The 15,811-nt window shown below is 47.0% G+C and overlaps 9 non-coding genes and 2 pseudogenes across 9 annotated transcripts; all 11 read right to left on the reverse strand.

Annotated features, from left to right (window-relative positions):
- Positions 1-84, reverse strand: LOC142286437 (U2 spliceosomal RNA; annotated as a pseudogene; the record flags this gene model as incomplete).
- Positions 85-1,471: 1,387 nt separating this feature from the next.
- LOC142286401 (U2 spliceosomal RNA) lies at positions 1,472-1,662 on the reverse strand. The gene has a single exon (XR_012747570.1). It is a non-coding gene; the product is annotated as a U2 spliceosomal RNA (small nuclear RNA).
- A 1,387-nt stretch (positions 1,663-3,049) lies between these two features.
- On the reverse strand, positions 3,050-3,240 carry LOC142286451 (U2 spliceosomal RNA). The gene has a single exon (XR_012747611.1). It is a non-coding gene; the product is annotated as a U2 spliceosomal RNA (small nuclear RNA).
- A 1,387-nt stretch (positions 3,241-4,627) lies between these two features.
- On the reverse strand, positions 4,628-4,818 carry LOC142286462 (U2 spliceosomal RNA). The gene has a single exon (XR_012747622.1). It is a non-coding gene; the product is annotated as a U2 spliceosomal RNA (small nuclear RNA).
- Positions 4,819-6,205: 1,387 nt separating this feature from the next.
- LOC142286474 (U2 spliceosomal RNA) lies at positions 6,206-6,396 on the reverse strand. Its single transcript, XR_012747633.1, has one exon. It is a non-coding gene; the product is annotated as a U2 spliceosomal RNA (small nuclear RNA).
- A 1,387-nt stretch (positions 6,397-7,783) lies between these two features.
- Positions 7,784-7,974, reverse strand: LOC142286486 (U2 spliceosomal RNA). The gene has a single exon (XR_012747644.1). It is a non-coding gene; the product is annotated as a U2 spliceosomal RNA (small nuclear RNA).
- Positions 7,975-9,361: 1,387 nt separating this feature from the next.
- Positions 9,362-9,552, reverse strand: LOC142286407 (U2 spliceosomal RNA). Its single transcript, XR_012747576.1, has one exon. It is a non-coding gene; the product is annotated as a U2 spliceosomal RNA (small nuclear RNA).
- Positions 9,553-10,939: 1,387 nt separating this feature from the next.
- LOC142286420 (U2 spliceosomal RNA) lies at positions 10,940-11,130 on the reverse strand. The gene has a single exon (XR_012747588.1). It is a non-coding gene; the product is annotated as a U2 spliceosomal RNA (small nuclear RNA).
- Positions 11,131-12,517: 1,387 nt separating this feature from the next.
- Positions 12,518-12,710, reverse strand: LOC142286428 (U2 spliceosomal RNA). The gene has a single exon (XR_012747596.1). It is a non-coding gene; the product is annotated as a U2 spliceosomal RNA (small nuclear RNA).
- Positions 12,711-13,398: 688 nt separating this feature from the next.
- On the reverse strand, positions 13,399-13,525 carry LOC142286438 (U2 spliceosomal RNA; annotated as a pseudogene).
- A 1,387-nt stretch (positions 13,526-14,912) lies between these two features.
- LOC142286419 (U2 spliceosomal RNA) lies at positions 14,913-15,103 on the reverse strand. The gene has a single exon (XR_012747587.1). It is a non-coding gene; the product is annotated as a U2 spliceosomal RNA (small nuclear RNA).
- Between the last annotated feature and the right edge of the window lie 708 nt (positions 15,104-15,811).

Genomic DNA, 15,811 nt, shown 5'->3' on the forward strand with positions numbered 1-15,811 from the left:
GTCCCCAGATAGGGGACGTATCAGATATTAAACTGATAAGAACAGATACTACACTTGATCTTAGCCAAAAGGCCGAGAAGCGATAACCAGAATTGGTTTGGGCCTCGAGTGGCACCCTGGCCTATGCCGGACACATCTTAGGGAGAGAGAGCGAGAGGGAGACAAACCCACGCCTACACAAGACATTTTGTCACCCAAGCCAACCCTTGAAAAGGCTGCTTTGCAGAGCCAAAACAAGAAGAATGGTGCGTTTTGCAGCCGCCGCCCACTGCAATGAATCTGAATAACTCCTCCTTTAGGGCGCAAGCAACTCCCCTCCCCCTTGCAGTCTTTCCAATTCACGATACAAAAAGACGGACAGGACAGGTTGCCTGACTTTCCGTCACTGCCACCCTTTGCCATCCTTACCCGTAGAAAGCCCTTTCATCATCCCCAAACCCTAATCTTTTCCCTTTCCTTCCCAGCCCCCAAACCCTGCCCTCTGTACCTTTCTCACCACCCGCTTCCCTTCTCCTGTCATCCCCCTACCACCCGGGAAAAAAAGAGATTGCCCCCTCCTTCCACTAGCCCACCCTCCCACCCAAAGAACAACTTCTTCTGCGCAGCTTGTTTTCTAGGCAGCAGCGCTATTGTGATGTCATCGGGGGGCATTGTGACAAGCCGCCAGTGTTCCGTCTCTTCATGTTGTGCACAGTTCAAACGGAAAATACATCAACAGGCAGACTACAGAAAAGCTTACTATCAAAGGTTAGAGGGGGGCTTTCTCAGAGGGCTTTTTACAGTTTTTCTATTCCCAATTAGCCGTTTAAGTGTACTTATTGAAAGTAGTAATTCTTTCATAGGCCGCCCTTTCTTAGTATTTGACGTTCCTTATATTGCGGTATGAGGCTTCGCAGTAGGTTGCAAACATTCATCACCCATGACTGTCCCCAATTGAGCTCAGAAGCTCAATGTCTATCATGACCTCTCTTTTAGAATGTCCAAGAGCAAGCAAACTATTCCTCCAGGAGAGGGCGCCAACAGACTACTAAAGAGATCATCATTACTCAAAGAAAACCCCAAAAACCAATGCATGATAGGAATAAACAGGTAACTTTCTTTGGAGTGGAAGCGGAGAGATCGCACCAGATGCCAATTCTAGATGTTATCACACCTGTGGTCACTGCAGCAGCAGGTGAATCCACTTTGTCCAAAAGGGATCTATTCCATTCAATTGCAAATGATCTAGATAAGACAGAGAACTGCAGCACGGGGACATAGCCGAGTTGGTCAGGTTGAGTGGTGATGAGTTTGCTATTTGGATGAATAAAGAAAGTCAAAAGTGTGAAAGATAAAAAACAAAAGGAGGAAGTGTGAAAAGTGAATGGGCCAAATTGAGGTGCATATGAAGACGTATGCTTTCTTCCAATTCATTAAATCGGGCTAATAAGAATCAGGTGAATTGAGTTCTGCTTTTGGAAACTGGGTTAAGAAGGGGTGCACCGTTCCTGGAGGTACTGCAATACCAGGTCAATGCGTGGAGTGGACAGAGCAAGCTCTTTTTCCATCTCCCTGTTCTAAAAATCCATTTAATATATGGTCCCCAGATAGGGGACGTATCAGATATTAAACTGATAAGAACAGATACTACACTTGATCTTAGCCAAAAGGCCGAGAAGCGATAACCAGAATTGGTTTGGGCCTCGAGTGGCACCCTGGCCTATGCCGGACACATCTTAGGGAGAGAGAGCGAGAGGGAGACAAACCCACGCCTACACAAGACATTTTGTCACCCAAGCCAACCCTTGAAAAGGCTGCTTTGCAGAGCCAAAACAAGAAGAATGGTGCGTTTTGCAGCCGCCGCCCACTGCAATGAATCTGAATAACTCCTCCTTTAGGGCGCAAGCAACTCCCCTCCCCCTTGCAGTCTTTCCAATTCACGATACAAAAAGACGGACAGGACAGGTTGCCTGACTTTCCGTCACTGCCACCCTTTGCCATCCTTACCCGTAGAAAGCCCTTTCATCATCCCCAAACCCTAATCTTTTCCCTTTCCTTCCCAGCCCCCAAACCCTGCCCTCTGTACCTTTCTCACCACCCGCTTCCCTTCTCCTGTCATCCCCCTACCACCCGGGAAAAAAAGAGATTGCCCCCTCCTTCCACTAGCCCACCCTCCCACCCAAAGAACAACTTCTTCTGCGCAGCTTGTTTTCTAGGCAGCAGCGCTATTGTGATGTCATCGGGGGGCATTGTGACAAGCCGCCAGTGTTCCGTCTCTTCATGTTGTGCACAGTTCAAACGGAAAATACATCAACAGGCAGACTACAGAAAAGCTTACTATCAAAGGTTAGAGGGGGGCTTTCTCAGAGGGCTTTTTACAGTTTTTCTATTCCCAATTAGCCGTTTAAGTGTACTTATTGAAAGTAGTAATTCTTTCATAGGCCGCCCTTTCTTAGTATTTGACGTTCCTTATATTGCGGTATGAGGCTTCGCAGTAGGTTGCAAACATTCATCACCCATGACTGTCCCCAATTGAGCTCAGAAGCTCAATGTCTATCATGACCTCTCTTTTAGAATGTCCAAGAGCAAGCAAACTATTCCTCCAGGAGAGGGCGCCAACAGACTACTAAAGAGATCATCATTACTCAAAGAAAACCCCAAAAACCAATGCATGATAGGAATAAACAGGTAACTTTCTTTGGAGTGGAAGCGGAGAGATCGCACCAGATGCCAATTCTAGATGTTATCACACCTGTGGTCACTGCAGCAGCAGGTGAATCCACTTTGTCCAAAAGGGATCTATTCCATTCAATTGCAAATGATCTAGATAAGACAGAGAACTGCAGCACGGGGACATAGCCGAGTTGGTCAGGTTGAGTGGTGATGAGTTTGCTATTTGGATGAATAAAGAAAGTCAAAAGTGTGAAAGATAAAAAACAAAAGGAGGAAGTGTGAAAAGTGAATGGGCCAAATTGAGGTGCATATGAAGACGTATGCTTTCTTCCAATTCATTAAATCGGGCTAATATGAATCAGGTGAATTGAGTTCTGCTTTTGGAAACTGGGTTAAGAAGGGGTGCACCGTTCCTGGAGGTACTGCAATACCAGGTCAATGCGTGGAGTGGACAGAGCAAGCTCTTTTTCCATCTCCCTGTTCTAAAAATCCATTTAATATATGGTCCCCAGATAGGGGACGTATCAGATATTAAACTGATAAGAACAGATACTACACTTGATCTTAGCCAAAAGGCCGAGAAGCGATAACCAGAATTGGTTTGGGCCTCGAGTGGCACCCTGGCCTATGCCGGACACATCTTAGGGAGAGAGAGCGAGAGGGAGACAAACCCACGCCTACACAAGACATTTTGTCACCCAAGCCAACCCTTGAAAAGGCTGCTTTGCAGAGCCAAAACAAGAAGAATGGTGCGTTTTGCAGCCGCCGCCCACTGCAATGAATCTGAATAACTCCTCCTTTAGGGCGCAAGCAACTCCCCTCCCCCTTGCAGTCTTTCCAATTCACGATACAAAAAGACGGACAGGACAGGTTGCCTGACTTTCCGTCACTGCCACCCTTTGCCATCCTTACCCGTAGAAAGCCCTTTCATCATCCCCAAACCCTAATCTTTTCCCTTTCCTTCCCAGCCCCCAAACCCTGCCCTCTGTACCTTTCTCACCACCCGCTTCCCTTCTCCTGTCATCCCCCTACCACCCGGGAAAAAAAGAGATTGCCCCCTCCTTCCACTAGCCCACCCTCCCACCCAAAGAACAACTTCTTCTGCGCAGCTTGTTTTCTAGGCAGCAGCGCTATTGTGATGTCATCGGGGGGCATTGTGACAAGCCGCCAGTGTTCCGTCTCTTCATGTTGTGCACAGTTCAAACGGAAAATACATCAACAGGCAGACTACAGAAAAGCTTACTATCAAAGGTTAGAGGGGGGCTTTCTCAGAGGGCTTTTTACAGTTTTTCTATTCCCAATTAGCCGTTTAAGTGTACTTATTGAAAGTAGTAATTCTTTCATAGGCCGCCCTTTCTTAGTATTTGACGTTCCTTATATTGCGGTATGAGGCTTCGCAGTAGGTTGCAAACATTCATCACCCATGACTGTCCCCAATTGAGCTCAGAAGCTCAATGTCTATCATGACCTCTCTTTTAGAATGTCCAAGAGCAAGCAAACTATTCCTCCAGGAGAGGGCGCCAACAGACTACTAAAGAGATCATCATTACTCAAAGAAAACCCCAAAAACCAATGCATGATAGGAATAAACAGGTAACTTTCTTTGGAGTGGAAGCGGAGAGATCGCACCAGATGCCAATTCTAGATGTTATCACACCTGTGGTCACTGCAGCAGCAGGTGAATCCACTTTGTCCAAAAGGGATCTATTCCATTCAATTGCAAATGATCTAGATAAGACAGAGAACTGCAGCACGGGGACATAGCCGAGTTGGTCAGGTTGAGTGGTGATGAGTTTGCTATTTGGATGAATAAAGAAAGTCAAAAGTGTGAAAGATAAAAAACAAAAGGAGGAAGTGTGAAAAGTGAATGGGCCAAATTGAGGTGCATATGAAGACGTATGCTTTCTTCCAATTCATTAAATCGGGCTAATATGAATCAGGTGAATTGAGTTCTGCTTTTGGAAACTGGGTTAAGAAGGGGTGCACCGTTCCTGGAGGTACTGCAATACCAGGTCAATGCGTGGAGTGGACAGAGCAAGCTCTTTTTCCATCTCCCTGTTCTAAAAATCCATTTAATATATGGTCCCCAGATAGGGGACGTATCAGATATTAAACTGATAAGAACAGATACTACACTTGATCTTAGCCAAAAGGCCGAGAAGCGATAACCAGAATTGGTTTGGGCCTCGAGTGGCACCCTGGCCTATGCCGGACACATCTTAGGGAGAGAGAGCGAGAGGGAGACAAACCCACGCCTACACAAGACATTTTGTCACCCAAGCCAACCCTTGAAAAGGCTGCTTTGCAGAGCCAAAACAAGAAGAATGGTGCGTTTTGCAGCCGCCGCCCACTGCAATGAATCTGAATAACTCCTCCTTTAGGGCGCAAGCAACTCCCCTCCCCCTTGCAGTCTTTCCAATTCACGATACAAAAAGACGGACAGGACAGGTTGCCTGACTTTCCGTCACTGCCACCCTTTGCCATCCTTACCCGTAGAAAGCCCTTTCATCATCCCCAAACCCTAATCTTTTCCCTTTCCTTCCCAGCCCCCAAACCCTGCCCTCTGTACCTTTCTCACCACCCGCTTCCCTTCTCCTGTCATCCCCCTACCACCCGGGAAAAAAAGAGATTGCCCCCTCCTTCCACTAGCCCACCCTCCCACCCAAAGAACAACTTCTTCTGCGCAGCTTGTTTTCTAGGCAGCAGCGCTATTGTGATGTCATCGGGGGGCATTGTGACAAGCCGCCAGTGTTCCGTCTCTTCATGTTGTGCACAGTTCAAACGGAAAATACATCAACAGGCAGACTACAGAAAAGCTTACTATCAAAGGTTAGAGGGGGGCTTTCTCAGAGGGCTTTTTACAGTTTTTCTATTCCCAATTAGCCGTTTAAGTGTACTTATTGAAAGTAGTAATTCTTTCATAGGCCGCCCTTTCTTAGTATTTGACGTTCCTTATATTGCGGTATGAGGCTTCGCAGTAGGTTGCAAACATTCATCACCCATGACTGTCCCCAATTGAGCTCAGAAGCTCAATGTCTATCATGACCTCTCTTTTAGAATGTCCAAGAGCAAGCAAACTATTCCTCCAGGAGAGGGCGCCAACAGACTACTAAAGAGATCATCATTACTCAAAGAAAACCCCAAAAACCAATGCATGATAGGAATAAACAGGTAACTTTCTTTGGAGTGGAAGCGGAGAGATCGCACCAGATGCCAATTCTAGATGTTATCACACCTGTGGTCACTGCAGCAGCAGGTGAATCCACTTTGTCCAAAAGGGATCTATTCCATTCAATTGCAAATGATCTAGATAAGACAGAGAACTGCAGCACGGGGACATAGCCGAGTTGGTCAGGTTGAGTGGTGATGAGTTTGCTATTTGGATGAATAAAGAAAGTCAAAAGTGTGAAAGATAAAAAACAAAAGGAGGAAGTGTGAAAAGTGAATGGGCCAAATTGAGGTGCATATGAAGACGTATGCTTTCTTCCAATTCATTAAATCGGGCTAATATGAATCAGGTGAATTGAGTTCTGCTTTTGGAAACTGGGTTAAGAAGGGGTGCACCGTTCCTGGAGGTACTGCAATACCAGGTCAATGCGTGGAGTGGACAGAGCAAGCTCTTTTTCCATCTCCCTGTTCTAAAAATCCATTTAATATATGGTCCCCAGATAGGGGACGTATCAGATATTAAACTGATAAGAACAGATACTACACTTGATCTTAGCCAAAAGGCCGAGAAGCGATAACCAGAATTGGTTTGGGCCTCGAGTGGCACCCTGGCCTATGCCGGACACATCTTAGGGAGAGAGAGCGAGAGGGAGACAAACCCACGCCTACACAAGACATTTTGTCACCCAAGCCAACCCTTGAAAAGGCTGCTTTGCAGAGCCAAAACAAGAAGAATGGTGCGTTTTGCAGCCGCCGCCCACTGCAATGAATCTGAATAACTCCTCCTTTAGGGCGCAAGCAACTCCCCTCCCCCTTGCAGTCTTTCCAATTCACGATACAAAAAGACGGACAGGACAGGTTGCCTGACTTTCCGTCACTGCCACCCTTTGCCATCCTTACCCGTAGAAAGCCCTTTCATCATCCCCAAACCCTAATCTTTTCCCTTTCCTTCCCAGCCCCCAAACCCTGCCCTCTGTACCTTTCTCACCACCCGCTTCCCTTCTCCTGTCATCCCCCTACCACCCGGGAAAAAAAGAGATTGCCCCCTCCTTCCACTAGCCCACCCTCCCACCCAAAGAACAACTTCTTCTGCGCAGCTTGTTTTCTAGGCAGCAGCGCTATTGTGATGTCATCGGGGGGCATTGTGACAAGCCGCCAGTGTTCCGTCTCTTCATGTTGTGCACAGTTCAAACGGAAAATACATCAACAGGCAGACTACAGAAAAGCTTACTATCAAAGGTTAGAGGGGGGCTTTCTCAGAGGGCTTTTTACAGTTTTTCTATTCCCAATTAGCCGTTTAAGTGTACTTATTGAAAGTAGTAATTCTTTCATAGGCCGCCCTTTCTTAGTATTTGACGTTCCTTATATTGCGGTATGAGGCTTCGCAGTAGGTTGCAAACATTCATCACCCATGACTGTCCCCAATTGAGCTCAGAAGCTCAATGTCTATCATGACCTCTCTTTTAGAATGTCCAAGAGCAAGCAAACTATTCCTCCAGGAGAGGGCGCCAACAGACTACTAAAGAGATCATCATTACTCAAAGAAAACCCCAAAAACCAATGCATGATAGGAATAAACAGGTAACTTTCTTTGGAGTGGAAGCGGAGAGATCGCACCAGATGCCAATTCTAGATGTTATCACACCTGTGGTCACTGCAGCAGCAGGTGAATCCACTTTGTCCAAAAGGGATCTATTCCATTCAATTGCAAATGATCTAGATAAGACAGAGAACTGCAGCACGGGGACATAGCCGAGTTGGTCAGGTTGAGTGGTGATGAGTTTGCTATTTGGATGAATAAAGAAAGTCAAAAGTGTGAAAGATAAAAAACAAAAGGAGGAAGTGTGAAAAGTGAATGGGCCAAATTGAGGTGCATATGAAGACGTATGCTTTCTTCCAATTCATTAAATCGGGCTAATATGAATCAGGTGAATTGAGTTCTGCTTTTGGAAACTGGGTTAAGAAGGGGTGCACCGTTCCTGGAGGTACTGCAATACCAGGTCAATGCGTGGAGTGGACAGAGCAAGCTCTTTTTCCATCTCCCTGTTCTAAAAATCCATTTAATATATGGTCCCCAGATAGGGGACGTATCAGATATTAAACTGATAAGAACAGATACTACACTTGATCTTAGCCAAAAGGCCGAGAAGCGATAACCAGAATTGGTTTGGGCCTCGAGTGGCACCCTGGCCTATGCCGGACACATCTTAGGGAGAGAGAGCGAGAGGGAGACAAACCCACGCCTACACAAGACATTTTGTCACCCAAGCCAACCCTTGAAAAGGCTGCTTTGCAGAGCCAAAACAAGAAGAATGGTGCGTTTTGCAGCCGCCGCCCACTGCAATGAATCTGAATAACTCCTCCTTTAGGGCGCAAGCAACTCCCCTCCCCCTTGCAGTCTTTCCAATTCACGATACAAAAAGACGGACAGGACAGGTTGCCTGACTTTCCGTCACTGCCACCCTTTGCCATCCTTACCCGTAGAAAGCCCTTTCATCATCCCCAAACCCTAATCTTTTCCCTTTCCTTCCCAGCCCCCAAACCCTGCCCTCTGTACCTTTCTCACCACCCGCTTCCCTTCTCCTGTCATCCCCCTACCACCCGGGAAAAAAAGAGATTGCCCCCTCCTTCCACTAGCCCACCCTCCCACCCAAAGAACAACTTCTTCTGCGCAGCTTGTTTTCTAGGCAGCAGCGCTATTGTGATGTCATCGGGGGGCATTGTGACAAGCCGCCAGTGTTCCGTCTCTTCATGTTGTGCACAGTTCAAACGGAAAATACATCAACAGGCAGACTACAGAAAAGCTTACTATCAAAGGTTAGAGGGGGGCTTTCTCAGAGGGCTTTTTACAGTTTTTCTATTCCCAATTAGCCGTTTAAGTGTACTTATTGAAAGTAGTAATTCTTTCATAGGCCGCCCTTTCTTAGTATTTGACGTTCCTTATATTGCGGTATGAGGCTTCGCAGTAGGTTGCAAACATTCATCACCCATGACTGTCCCCAATTGAGCTCAGAAGCTCAATGTCTATCATGACCTCTCTTTTAGAATGTCCAAGAGCAAGCAAACTATTCCTCCAGGAGAGGGCGCCAACAGACTACTAAAGAGATCATCATTACTCAAAGAAAACCCCAAAAACCAATGCATGATAGGAATAAACAGGTAACTTTCTTTGGAGTGGAAGCGGAGAGATCGCACCAGATGCCAATTCTAGATGTTATCACACCTGTGGTCACTGCAGCAGCAGGTGAATCCACTTTGTCCAAAAGGGATCTATTCCATTCAATTGCAAATGATCTAGATAAGACAGAGAACTGCAGCACGGGGACATAGCCGAGTTGGTCAGGTTGAGTGGTGATGAGTTTGCTATTTGGATGAATAAAGAAAGTCAAAAGTGTGAAAGATAAAAAACAAAAGGAGGAAGTGTGAAAAGTGAATGGGCCAAATTGAGGTGCATATGAAGACGTATGCTTTCTTCCAATTCATTAAATCGGGCTAATATGAATCAGGTGAATTGAGTTCTGCTTTTGGAAACTGGGTTAAGAAGGGGTGCACCGTTCCTGGAGGTACTGCAATACCAGGTCAATGCGTGGAGTGGACAGAGCAAGCTCTTTTTCCATCTCCCTGTTCTAAAAATCCATTTAATATATGGTCCCCAGATAGGGGACGTATCAGATATTAAACTGATAAGAACAGATACTACACTTGATCTTAGCCAAAAGGCCGAGAAGCGATAACCAGAATTGGTTTGGGCCTCGAGTGGCACCCTGGCCTATGCCGGACACATCTTAGGGAGAGAGAGCGAGAGGGAGACAAACCCACGCCTACACAAGACATTTTGTCACCCAAGCCAACCCTTGAAAAGGCTGCTTTGCAGAGCCAAAACAAGAAGAATGGTGCGTTTTGCAGCCGCCGCCCACTGCAATGAATCTGAATAACTCCTCCTTTAGGGCGCAAGCAACTCCCCTCCCCCTTGCAGTCTTTCCAATTCACGATACAAAAAGACGGACAGGACAGGTTGCCTGACTTTCCGTCACTGCCACCCTTTGCCATCCTTACCCGTAGAAAGCCCTTTCATCATCCCCAAACCCTAATCTTTTCCCTTTCCTTCCCAGCCCCCAAACCCTGCCCTCTGTACCTTTCTCACCACCCGCTTCCCTTCTCCTGTCATCCCCCTACCACCCGGGAAAAAAAGAGATTGCCCCCTCCTTCCACTAGCCCACCCTCCCACCCAAAGAACAACTTCTTCTGCGCAGCTTGTTTTCTAGGCAGCAGCGCTATTGTGATGTCATCGGGGGGCATTGTGACAAGCCGCCAGTGTTCCGTCTCTTCATGTTGTGCACAGTTCAAACGGAAAATACATCAACAGGCAGACTACAGAAAAGCTTACTATCAAAGGTTAGAGGGGGGCTTTCTCAGAGGGCTTTTTACAGTTTTTCTATTCCCAATTAGCCGTTTAAGTGTACTTATTGAAAGTAGTAATTCTTTCATAGGCCGCCCTTTCTTAGTATTTGACGTTCCTTATATTGCGGTATGAGGCTTCGCAGTAGGTTGCAAACATTCATCACCCATGACTGTCCCCAATTGAGCTCAGAAGCTCAATGTCTATCATGACCTCTCTTTTAGAATGTCCAAGAGCAAGCAAACTATTCCTCCAGGAGAGGGCGCCAACAGACTACTAAAGAGATCATCATTACTCAAAGAAAACCCCAAAAACCAATGCATGATAGGAATAAACAGGTAACTTTCTTTGGAGTGGAAGCGGAGAGATCGCACCAGATGCCAATTCTAGATGTTATCACACCTGTGGTCACTGCAGCAGCAGGTGAATCCACTTTGTCCAAAAGGGATCTATTCCATTCAATTGCAAATGATCTAGATAAGACAGAGAACTGCAGCACGGGGACATAGCCGAGTTGGTCAGGTTGAGTGGTGATGAGTTTGCTATTTGGATGAATAAAGAAAGTCAAAAGTGTGAAAGATAAAAAACAAAAGGAGGAAGTGTGAAAAGTGAATGGGCCAAATTGAGGTGCATATGAAGACGTATGCTTTCTTCCAATTCATTAAATCGGGCTAATATGAATCAGGTGAATTGAGTTCTGCTTTTGGAAACTGGGTTAAGAAGGGGTGCACCGTTCCTGGAGGTACTGCAATACCAGGTCAATGCGTGGAGTGGACAGAGCAAGCTCTTTTTCCATCTCCCTGTTCTAGAAATCCATTTAATATATGGTCCCCAGATAGGGGACGTATCAGATATTAAACTGATAAGAACAGATACTACACTTGATCTTAGCCAAAAGGCCGAGAAGCGATAACCAGAATTGGTTTGGGCCTCGAGTGGCACCCTGGCCTATGCCGGACACATCTTAGGGAGAGAGAGCGAGAGGGAGACAAACCCACGCCTACACAAGACATTTTGTCACCCAAGCCAACCCTTGAAAAGGCTGCTTTGCAGAGCCAAAACAAGAAGAATGGTGCGTTTTGCAGCCGCCGCCCACTGCAATGAATCTGAATAACTCCTCCTTTAGGGCGCAAGCAACTCCCCTCCCCCTTGCAGTCTTTCCAATTCACGATACAAAAAGACGGACAGGACAGGTTGCCTGACTTTCCGTCACTGCCACCCTTTGCCATCCTTACCCGTAGAAAGCCCTTTCATCATCCCCAAACCCTAATCTTTTCCCTTTCCTTCCCAGCCCCCAAACCCTGCCCTCTGTACCTTTCTCACCACCCGCTTCCCTTCTCCTGTCATCCCCCTACCACCCGGGAAAAAAAGAGATTGCCCCCTCCTTCCACTAGCCCACCCTCCCACCCAAAGAACAACTTCTTCTGCGCAGCTTGTTTTCTAGGCAGCAGCGCTATTGTGATGTCATCGGGGGGCATTGTGACAAGCCGCCAGTGTTCCGTCTCTTCATGTTGTGCACAGTTCAAACGGAAAATACATCAACAGGCAGACTACAGAAAAGCTTACTATCAAAGGTTAGAGGGGGGCTTTCTCAGAGGGCTTTTTACAGTTTTTCTATTCCCAATTAGCCGTTTAAGTGTACTTATTGAAAGTAGTAATTCTTTCATAGGCCGCCCTTTCTTAGTATTTGACGTTCCTTATATTGCGGTATGAGGCTTCGCAGTAGGTTGCAAACATTCATCACCCATGACTGTCCCCAATTGAGCTCAGAAGCTCAATGTCTATCATGACCTCTCTTTTAGAATGTCCAAGAGCAAGCAAACTATTCCTCCAGGAGAGGGCGCCAACAGACTACTAAAGAGATCATCATTACTCAAAGAAAACCCCAAAAACCAATGCATGATAGGAATAAACAGGTAACTTTCTTTGGAGTGGAAGCGGAGAGATCGCACCAGATGCCAATTCTAGATGTTATCACACCTGTGGTCACTGCAGCAGCAGGTGAATCCACTTTGTCCAAAAGGGATCTATTCCATTCAATTGCAAATGATCTAGATAAGACAGAGAACTGCAGCACGGGGACATAGCCGAGTTGGTCAGGTTGAGTGGTGATGAGTTTGCTATTTGGATGAATAAAGAAAGTCAAAAGTGTGAAAGATAAAAAACAAAAGGAGGAAGTGTGAAAAGTGAATGGGCCAAATTGAGGTGCATATGAAGACGTATGCTTTCTTCCAATTCATTAAATCGGGCTAATATGAATCAGGTGAATTGAGTTCTGCTTTTGGAAACTGGGTTAAGAAGGGGTGCACCGTTCCTGGAGGTACTGCAATACCAGGTCAATGCGTGGAGTGGACAGAGCAAGCTCTTTTTCCATCTCCCTGTTCTAAAAATCCATTTAATATATAGTCCCCAGATAGGGGACGTATCAGATATTAAACTGATAAGAACAGATTTTTGATTTAATGAAGCTTTCCAAAGCACCGCAAAAAATGCATGACCGAAGTCACACCAAAAACAGTGCAAAGGCTAGGATTCGTGTGGACCCCTCCGTGAGGAGAGGGTCCCCAAAAATCAACCCCGTCCCTCCGAGCCAGAAGGCCACAGCAAGGGTCAGGGATCTTCGGTGCTCCCCCAAGCCGAAGCCTGGTTGAGCCTTGTCGTTGCTCCCAGCGTCCACCCAGGCATCTTACCCAAGTGGAGTAGAGAGCTACTAGTTGTTGGTTTCGCAGCCGAAACTGCCCGGACCGTCAACCGGTGTTGGTTTCTCAGCCCAAGGCTAACCGGACCTCCAACCGGGTGTTGGTTTCTCAGCCGAAGCTGACCCGGACCTCCAACCGGGTGTTGGTTTCTCAGCCGAAGCTGACCCAGACCTCCAACCGGGTGTTGGTTTCTCAGCCGAAGCTGACCCGGACCTCCAACCGGGTGTTGGTTTCTCAGCCCAAAGCTGAACGGACCTCCGACCATGATTATAAAAATTTCCCTTCCTAGCCAGAAGGCCGGGATAGAGCAATATGCTCAGAAAGTATGAAAGGGCAAGGTACGGTGTGCTACAGAGCCCAAGGCTCGCCGGGGTCCCAAGCCAGCAAGCTCAGACTCACTCCAGGGTCGTCAGTCCTGGGGCACATTGCACCATAGCCCCCACACTTACTCAGTCTAATAGCCTCGATCCTGGTAGGGCCATGTTTTCCTCTAGATGAATATACTATACATCAAGAGTACTAGCAAGCGCAACCTTCCAGTGTGCATTGCATCTGCCGAGCCTCACAGATACTACACTTGATCTTAGCCAAAAGGCCGAGAAGCGATAACCAGAATTGGTTTGGGCCTCGAGTGGCACCCTGGCCTATGCCGGACACATCTTAGGGAGAGAGAGCGAGAGGGAGACAAACCCACGCCTACACAAGACATTTTGTCACCCAAGCCAACCCTTGAAAAGGCTGCTTTGCAGAGCCAAAACAAGAAGAATGGTGCGTTTTGCAGCCGCCGCCCACTGCAATGAATCTGAATAACTCCTCCTTTAGGGCGCAAGCAACTCCCCTCCCCCTTGCAGTCTTTCCAATTCACGATACAAAAAGACGGACAGGACAGGTTGCCTGACTTTCCGTCACTGCCACCCTTTGCCATCCTTACCCGTAGAAAGCCCTTTCATCATCCCCAAACCCTAATCTTTTCCCTTTCCTTCCCAGCCCCCAAACCCTGCCCTCTGTACCTTTCTCACCACCCGCTTCCCTTCTCCTGTCATCCCCCTACCACCCGGGAAAAAAAGAGATTGCCCCCTCCTTCCACTAGCCCACCCTCCCACCCAAAGAACAACTTCTTCTGCGCAGCTTGTTTTCTAGGCAGCAGCGCTATTGTGATGTCATCGGGGGGCATTGTGACAAGCCGCCAGTGTTCCGTCTCTTCATGTTGTGCACAGTTCAAACGGAAAATACATCAACAGGCAGACTACAGAAAAGCTTACTATCAAAGGTTAGAGGGGGGCTTTCTCAGAGGGCTTTTTACAGTTTTTCTATTCCCAATTAGCCGTTTAAGTGTACTTATTGAAAGTAGTAATTCTTTCATAGGCCGCCCTTTCTTAGTATTTGACGTTCCTTATATTGCGGTATGAGGCTTCGCAGTAGGTTGCAAACATTCATCACCCATGACTGTCCCCAATTGAGCTCAGAAGCTCAATGTCTATCATGACCTCTCTTTTAGAATGTCCAAGAGCAAGCAAACTATTCCTCCAGGAGAGGGCGCCAACAGACTACTAAAGAGATCATCATTACTCAAAGAAAACCCCAAAAACCAATGCATGATAGGAATAAACAGGTAACTTTCTTTGGAGTGGAAGCGGAGAGATCGCACCAGATGCCAATTCTAGATGTTATCACACCTGTGGTCACTGCAGCAGCAGGTGAATCCACTTTGTCCAAAAGGGATCTATTCCATTCAATTGCAAATGATCTAGATAAGACAGAGAACTGCAGCACGGGGACATAGCCGAGTTGGTCAGGTTGAGTGGTGATGAGTTTGCTATTTGGATGAATAAAGAAAGTCAAAAGTGTGAAAGATAAAAAACAAAAGGAGGAAGTGTGAAAAGTGAATGGGCCAAATTGAGGTGCATATGAAGACGTATGCTTTCTTCCAATTCATTAAATCGGGCTAATATGAATCAGGTGAATTGAGTTCTGCTTTTGGAAACTGGGTTAAGAAGGGGTGCACCGTTCCTGGAGGTACTGCAATACCAGGTCAATGCGTGGAGTGGACAGAGCAAGCTCTTTTTCCATCTCCCTGTTCTAAAAATCCATTTAATATATGGTCCCCAGATAGGGGACGTATCAGATATTAAACTGATAAGAACAGATACTACACTTGATCTTAGCCAAAAGGCCGAGAAGCGATAACCAGAATTGGTTTGGGCCTCGAGTGGCACCCTGGCCTATGCCGGACACATCTTAGGGAGAGAGAGCGAGAGGGAGACAAACCCACGCCTACACAAGACATTTTGTCACCCAAGCCAACCCTTGAAAAGGCTGCTTTGCAGAGCCAAAACAAGAAGAATGGTGCGTTTTGCAGCCGCCGCCCACTGCAATGAATCTGAATAACTCCTCCTTTAGGGCGCAAGCAACTCCCCTCCCCCTTGCAGTCTTTCCAATTCACGATACAAAAAGACGGACAGGACAGGTTGCCTGACTTTCCGTCACTGCCACCCTTTGCCATCCTTACCCGTAGAAAGCCCTTTCATCATCCCCAAACCCTAATCTTTTCCCTTTCCTTCCCAGCCCCCAAACCCTGCCCTCTGTACCTTTCTCACCACCCGCTTCCCTTCTCCTGTCATCCCCCTACCACCCGGGAAAAAAAGAGATTGCCCCCTCCTTCCACTAGCCCACCCTCCCACCCAAAGAACAACTTCTTCTGCGCAGCTTGTTTTCTAGGCAGCAGCGCTATTGTGATGTCATCGGGGGGCATTGTGACAAGCCGCCAGTGTTCCGTCTCTTCATGTTGTGCACAGTTCAAACGGAAAATACATCAACAGGCAGACTACAGAAAAGCTTACTATCAAAGGTTAGAGGGGGGCTTTCTCAGAGGGCTTTTTACAGTTTTTCTATT

The sequence above is a fragment of the Anomaloglossus baeobatrachus genome, unplaced genomic scaffold, assembly GCF_048569485.1.
Source record: "Anomaloglossus baeobatrachus isolate aAnoBae1 unplaced genomic scaffold, aAnoBae1.hap1 Scaffold_658, whole genome shotgun sequence".
Lineage (NCBI taxonomy): Eukaryota > Metazoa > Chordata > Amphibia > Anura > Aromobatidae > Anomaloglossus > Anomaloglossus baeobatrachus.